At 46.7% G+C, this 8,077-nt stretch overlaps 1 pseudogene; it reads right to left on the reverse strand.

Annotated features, from left to right (window-relative positions):
* Window positions 1–5,784: 5,784 nt before the first annotated feature.
* LOC116546017 lies at window positions 5,785–7,237 on the reverse strand (annotated as a pseudogene).
* Between the last annotated feature and the right edge of the window lie 840 nt (window positions 7,238–8,077).

Consider the following 8,077-nt stretch of genomic DNA (forward strand, 5'->3'; position numbering starts at 1 on the left):
TAAAAATACAAAAAATTAGCTGGGCATGGTGGCGCGTGCCTGTAATCCCAGCTACTCAGGAGGCTGAGGCAGGAGAATTGCCTGAACCCAGGAGGCGGAGGTTGCGGTGAGCCGAGATCGCGCCATTGCACTCCAGCCTGGGTAACAAGAGTGAAACTCCGTCTCAAAAAAAAAAAAGACCAGCCTGGCCAACATGGTAAAACCCCATCTCTACTAAAAATACAACAAATTAGCTAGGCGTGTTGGTGGGTGCCTGTAATTCCGGCTACTCGGGAGGCTGAGACAGGAGAATCGCTTGAGCCTAGGAGGCAGAGGTTGCAGTGAGCCAAGATCGCGCCATTGTACTCCAGCCTGGGCAATAAGAGTGAAACTCTGTCTCAAAACAAAACAAAACAAAACAAAACAAAAACCCGAAAACACTGAGACCAGCCCAGCCAACACGGTGAAACCCTATCTCTACTAAACATCCAAAAAGTAGCTTGGTGTGGTGGCAGGCATCTGTAATCCCAGCTACTTGAAAGGCTGAGGCAGGAGAATTGCTTGAACCTGGGAAATGGAGGTTGCAGTGAGATGAGATCATGCCATTGCACTCCGGCCTGGGCAACAAGAGTAAAACTCCGTCTCAAAACAAACAAACATACATACAATTTCTTAGCTTTATTCACTAAGAGGGCCTGGGGGCTAGGCTCAGTGGCTCATGCCTGTAATCCCAGCACTTTGGTAGGCCCAAGTGGGAGTGCTTGAGCCCAGGAATTCAAGACCAGCCTGGTCAACATGGTGAAACCCTGTCTCTACCAAAAAAAAAAAAAAAAAAAAAAAAAATTAGCCAGGCTGAGGTCATGCCATTGCACTCAGCCTGGGTGACAAGAGTGAAACTCCATCTCAAAACAAAAAAAAAAATTGTTCAAAAAACTGAAAAATAGTCCGGGTATAGTGGCTCACTTTTGTAATCCCAACACTTTGGGAGATCAAGGCAGGAGGATTGGTTGAGCCCAGGTATTTTAGACCAATCTGGGCAACATAGTGAGACCCTGTCTCTACAAAAAAAAAAAAAAAAAATTAGCTGCGCATGGTGGCATTCACTACTCAGGAGGCTGAGGTGGGAGAATCCTGGAGGGAGTGGGAGCCCTGGAGCTCTAAGCTTCAGTGACCCTGTCCCAAAAGAAAGAAAGAAAAAAAAAATACGAAAAGTTAGAGGGCCGGCACTGTGGCTCACACTTGTAATTCCAACACTTTGGGCAGCTGAGGTGGGCGGATCACAAGGTCAGGAGTTTGAGACCAGTCTGGCCAATACCAGAAACCTCATCTGTACTAAAAATACAAAAATTTTCTGGGCATTGTGGTGGGCACCTGCACTCCAGCTACTCGAGAGGCTGAGGCAGAAGAATCGCTTGAACCCAGGAGGCGGAGGTTGCAGTGAGCTGAGATCACGCCACTGTACTCCAGCGTTGGCAACAGAGCGAGAGTCTGTCTCAAAAAAAAAAAAAAATTAGAAACATTTTGCTGGAGTGTTTCCTCCTTTTTTTCACCCTTTGACCCCTTCATTCAGCTCATTTGAGGACACAGGATTATAAAAGTGTGTGAGGACTGAGGGGAGTATGTTGTGGTTAGAAAACGGGGAAATTGAATTGCAGCTAATACAAACGTGCTGGCCACTTAGAGTCTTCTAGGGTTGTAGTACCTTGGATTAAGCCATTATGGCTTAGATTTTGAACTTCATCTTTTCCAGTTAAATAACATGGTCAAGTCAGTTATATGAACGAGTTAAATGCATTCATGGATTCTCATGCCAACCAGTCTCTTGTGAGAATATATAAACCAGAATGTCAATTTACTACCTTACAATGAGAAATGTAACCAGACAGCAGATTGTATATTCAGATTGTATATTTTATCAGCTGCTTGAGTTTTTTTTTTTTTTTTTTTTTTTTTGAGATGGAGTCTTGCTCTGTCGCCTAGGCTGGAGTGCAGTGGTGTGATCTCGGCTCTCCACAACCTCCGCCTCCTGGGTTCAAGCAATTTTCCGGCCTCAGCCTCCCAAGTAGCTGGGACTACAGGCGTGTGCCACCATGCCCATTTAATTTTTTTGGTATTTTTAGTAGAGACAGGGTTTCACCATGTTAGCCAGCATGGTCTCGATCTCCTGACCTCCTGATCCACCCACCCTGGCCTCCCAAAGTGCTGGGATTATAGGCATGAGCCACTGCGCCCAGACGTTTTGTTTTTGAGACAGGGTCTCACTCTGTCACCCAGGCTGGAGTACAGTGGCATGATCTCAGCTCACTGCAACCTCCACCTTCTGGGCTCAAGCCATCCTCCCACCTTGGCCTCCTGAGTAGCTGGGACTACAGGTGGAAGCCACCATACCCAGCTAACGTTTTGTATTTTTGGTAAGGACAGGGTTTTGCCATGTTGCCCAGGCTGGTCTTGAACTCCTGGTCTCAAGTGAACTGCCCGCCTGGGCCTCCCAAAGTGCTGAGATTAAGATTAAAGACATGAGACACCATGCCCGGCCTGCTTTAGATATTCTTTCCTTGTAGTATAATCTACATGGAAGCCTAGTTATCATCAGATTTTCTGGTAAACAGGAATCTAGAGTAAGAAGAATTAGATCAGTAATCGTAAAAGCCTTAAGAATAGAATTGCTAAGAGAGGGTTGCTTTTTCTCTACCACTATTTTCTTTCACGTGAGTTGAGCTGGAATGGTGCGCTCCTTGCTTTCCCTTTATCCACTGTAATCCAAGGCAGAGAGTAACTCATCTGATTGGTAAATCAGGAAAAAAAAAACAACCTAGGCATGCTTGCCTCATTTCCTCTTATTTCTCTCAAGACTACACACTTCCTCCGGGATTTAAGTCTTACTTGGTCCAGTGTGTTCAGTGTTGCCCAGGGCCAACTTCTTCATTAGGCACACCAGGTAGTGCCTAGGGTCCATGAAAATGTTTTAATTTCCTTTAAAATCAGAAGAAAACAAATGAGACTGGGAGTGATGGCTGAGGCCTGTAGTCCCAGCACTTTGGGAGGCCACTGCTGTAGGATTCCTTGAGCTCAGGAGTTGGAGACCAGCCTAGGCAATATAGTGAGACTCCATAACCCTATGTACAAAAAATTTAAAAATTGGCTGGGCGTGGTGCCATGTGCCTTTGGTCCTAGCTACTTGGGAGGAGGCTGAGGTGGGAGGATCCTTGAGCCCAGGAGGTTTAGACTGCAGTGAGCTGAGATCTTGGCACTGCATTCCAGCCTTGGCAACAGAGTGAGACCCTATATGGAAAAAAAAAAGAAAAAGAAAAAGAGCCAGGCGTGGTGGCTCACACCTGTAATCCTAGCACTTTGGGAGGCTGAGGTGGGTGGATCACCTGAGGTCAGGAGTTCAAAACCAGCCTGGCCATCATGGTGAAACCCCATCTTTAAAAAAAAAAAAAAAAAAGAAAAACAGAAGAAAAAAATGAATTTGTAGATCAAACAAAAATGTTTTAATATATGTATATCACTGTAGTCATAATGTATAATTTTTAGTATCTTTTTTTTTTGAGATGGAGTTTCGCTCTTGTTGCCCAGGCTGCAGTGTAATGACGCAGTCTTGGCTCACCTCAACCTCCGCCTCCCAGGTTCAAGCGATTCTCCTGCCTTATCCTCCCGAGTAGCTGGGATTATAGACATGCACCCCCACCCTTGGCTAGTTTTTGTATTTTTAGTAGAAATGGGGTTCCCCATGTTGGTCAGGCTGGTCTCAAACTCCCAACCTCAGGTGATCTGCCTGCCTTGGCCTCCCAAAGTGCTGGGATTACAGGCGTGAGCCACCGTGCTGGGCCTTCTTCTTCTTTTTTTTGTATGAAGATAAAAAAAGAGGAGCCCAAGAAAAAGGCAGAAGTGCCTATGGCCCCATGAAAGCCATAATGTGTGCCCGTGCTGCCTGTGGAACAGGGTAGGTAAGTGTATCTTATTCTGGGGTTCAGGTGACCGGTCAGGTTGGTTCTCATGAGCTGCATTCTCCAGTTAGTCCTTAACAGTTCAAGGTGATATTTGACCTCATATTTACCTAATGCTTGTCCTTCATTCTCAATTTGGGCAGAGAAGAGCCATGTCATTTATTGGACGCCCTCAAGACCTCAACATAAACTATAGGATTATATATTTACTGAATCAAACTGAAGGAGACTGGAGAATCTGTGTAGTGCGCAAGGCTACACTGATCAATTCGGGCTAACTTATGCAGAAATACCATTATTTAACTTCCCTTTTCTATGCTCCATACAGATAAAATCCTTCTTTCTCTCTCTTTCTGTGTGTGCATATATATATATATATATATATATACACACACACACACACACACGTGCACACACATATATATATACACACACATATATACACACATATATATACACACACACACACACATATATATACATATATATATATATTTAGACAGAGTCTCGCTCTGTCACTCAGGTTGGAGTGCAACGGTGCCATCTCGGCTCACTGCAACCCCCGCCTCTCAGGTTCAAGCAATCCTCCTGCCTCAACCTCCATAATAGCTAGGATTATAGATACATGCCACAACACCTAGCTAATTTTTGTATTTCTAGTAGAGACAGGGTTTTGCCATGTTGGCCAGGCTGGTCCAAACTCCTGACCTCAAGTGATCTGCCCATCTTGGACTCCCAAAGTACTGGGATTATAGGTGTGAGCCACTGTTCCCGGCCCAAATCCTTCTGTATTTTGGACTTAGCCAAAAGAAAAATTGGAGAAGTCACTGACATTATCCTATTATCACACCTGTAATTCCAGTACTTTGGGAGGCCGAGGCAGGTGGAATACCTGAGTTTGAAACCAGCCTACCATGGTGAAACCCCGTCTCTACTAAGAAGACAAAAAATTAGCTCGCTGTTGTGGCAGACGCCCGTAATCCCAGCTACTTGGGAGGCTGAGGCAGGAGAATCGCTCGAACCCTGGAGACGGAGGTTGCAGTGAACCAAGATTGCGTCATCACTGCACTCCAGTCAGAGCAAGAGCGAAACTCTGTCTCAAAAAAAAAAAAAAAATGTCAGGCCGGGTGCGGTGGCTCACGCCTGTAATCCCAGCACTTTGGGAGGCCGAGGCAGGTGGATCACGAGGTCAAGAGATTGAGACCATCCTGGTCAACATGGTGAAACCCTGTCTCTACTAAAAATACAAAAAATCAGCTGGGCATGGTGGCGAGTGCCTGTAATCCCAGCTACTCAGGAGGCTGAGGCAGGAGAATTGCCTGAACCCAGGAGGCGGAGGTTGCGATGAGCGGAGATCGCGCCATTGCACTCCAGCCTGGGTAACAAGAGCGAAACTCCGTCTCAAAAAAAAAAAAAAAAAAAAAAAAAAAATGTCACTAATGTTATGTGATATTATGTTCGGAGAGCAAGTTAGGATTATAAATAACATTTTTCAGGTAAATCAGTATATTCTTAGTTTTTTTCCCCCTTATCTATGTTAGTTACCTGATTAAAAATCTTGGATATTTGAGTTTTAGTTTTTTTTTCGCTCTTGTTGCCCAGGCTGGAGTGCAGTGGCATAATTTCAGCTCACTGAACCTCCGCCTCCCAGGTTCAAGCAATTCTCCTCCCTCAGCCTCCTGAGTAGCTGGGATTATAGGCACCCACCACCATGCCTGGTTAATTTTTATATTTTTAGTAGAGATGAGATTTCACTATATTGGCCAGGCTGGTCTCGAACTCCTGACCTCACGTGATCCTCCTGCCTCAGTCTCCCAAAGTGCTGGGATTACAGGCGTGAACCACCGCACCCAGTTGGGTTTTTTGTTTTTCCAGCCAAGCAGCAGCTTTATCAGTGGTGCTGGGTTCTTTCCGTACCTTGCAATGTGCTCAGAGGCATTCTCAAGGGTTTCCACGGAATGCCTCCCAGAGCCCGGGACAACACTGTGTAGCACTGACGCTGGAATCATATAAATAAAGCTTTGGTGTGTAGGTCTGTAGGAGAGAGTACAGGTTAACACTGACAGAAAACTTCAGACAACACCAGCTCTCAATGTGAATTGGGTTTTTGGCCAAGGGGGTAACTTCTAAGTGACTGGACACTGGCCTGTTGCCATGGCTTCTCAAGGCCCCAGCAGCAGGAGGAGGGCTGAGGCTCCACGTGGCCCTGTTGCTTCACCTGCATTTGCAGATATCACCCTTTGCCTTCCTCCGAGCCCTTCTCGTCCTTGGTCTTGGGCGTGAGCTGGGGCACAGCAGTGACCTGCCCTCCTGGCTCAGAGACACATAGGTGAAGGCACTGGCAGCCAGGTAGGGCTTCTGAGAGCTGTCCACACCAGTGTCAGCGTCCACCGAGACCTTGATCTCCATGGACTTATTGCTTGTGAAGGTCATGCATCCTGAGATGGTGATGACGCAGCCTTTTCTGATCTTGTGAAAATTAATGGTGTTCGCAGAAGCTGTGATGATGTTGGTCTTGCAGTAGTGTGCAGCCACAATCCTGGTGACCTGGTCAATGAGCTTCATGGTCATGCCTTCATGCATGAAGCTGTGCAGGGTACAGTCTGAAGGCCCCACCAGGTGGATCAAGCTGTAGCTGACAGCTCTGGGTTGAGGACTGGCTGGCTGATGTCCTCGTTCCTCCAATTGGCCTCCATGCACTCCAGCTGCTGGGCTTCCTACTGCTTCTAGCCCTCCTCCTCCTGCTGCTGCTGGGAATACTCAACAGGAGGCACCTTGGGGACCTTGTCCACGTTCTTCAGCGACAGGGGCAAATACCAGAGGATGGCCTTATTGGACAGCTTTTTGGCACCTATGAGGATGTTTTTGGATATCATGTTGACCTGCAACTCCACAGAATGCTTGGTGGTGTATGTAGGTGATCTCTGAGCTGACATGGGCCACCTCACTGATGTACTTGGGCGACAGGAAGTTGGTGTGCCCGACCCGAGCCAGCACGGCCACACAGCTGGGTGCTGATGATGGCAGTCGCCTCCTTAATCATCTTCAGGACGGTCCCCCCGTGGACATTGCCGGCCACGTTGGCATCATTTGGCTGAATGATCCGGCAGATCTGGATGGTGGATGGCGTCTTGACGTCTGGGCCCGACCATGCTGGCAGCTGGGGGGTGGACGGCGGTGGTGGTGCATGACTAGCTGCAGGAGGGTGCAGGTGTCTGGCTGGCCCGGTGCAGAATTGAGTTTTAGTTTTGAGAAAATTAAAGTTTTGGTTGTTAAAATGATTGAAGTTTTGGCTAACTTCAATTTTAAAATTCACCAATAATAAAACTATTATTTATCAATAAGAAGAAGTGAGGTCGAAAATATTCAATCCCTTCAATTCAGTTGGGGAATAAACTATTTTTTTTTTTTTTGAGATGGAGTCTCTCTTTGTCGCTTAGGCTGGAGTGCATTGAGTGGTGTGATCTCAGCTCACTGCAATCTCCGCCTCCCAGGTTCATGCGATTCTCCGGCCTAAGCCTCCCGAGTAGCTAGGACTACATGTGCGTACCACCATGCCTGGCTAATTTTTTGTGTTTTTAGTAGAGATGAAGTTTCACCGTGTTAGCCAGGATGGTCTCGATGTCCTGACCTTGTGATCTGCATACCTCGGCCTCCCAATGTGCTGGGATTATAGGCATGAACCAGCATGCCCAGCCCTAAACTATTATATTTTTTTAACATCTGACACATATCAAGCATTTACTTAGGTGTCTGAATCCATATTGCAATTTAATTCTTTCAACTGTCCTGGCTGGGCATAGTGTCTCAGGCCTGTAATCCCAGCATTTTGGGAAGTTGATAGGGGAGGATCACTTGAGCCCAGGAGTTCATAGACCAGCCTGGGCAACACAGTGAGACTGCCATCTCTAAAGAAAAGGAAACAAAACCAAACCAGTCCTTTTTTTTCTTTTTTCTTTTTTTGAGACAGGCTCTCACTCTGTCACCCAGGCTGGAGTAGAGTGGAGCCATCTCGGCTCACTACAACCTCTGCCTCCCAGGTTAAAGCAGTTCTTCTGCCTCAGTCTCCTGAGCAGCTGGGATTACAGGCCCATGCCACCATGCCTGGCTGAAAACTAGTCCTTTAAATTTAGCATCCTGTCTGGGCA

This window comes from Sapajus apella, unplaced genomic scaffold (genome assembly GCF_009761245.1).
Source record: "Sapajus apella isolate SASKATOON/1434 unplaced genomic scaffold, GSC_monkey_1.0 scaffold5, whole genome shotgun sequence".
Taxonomy (NCBI): Eukaryota; Metazoa; Chordata; class Mammalia; order Primates; family Cebidae; genus Sapajus; species Sapajus apella.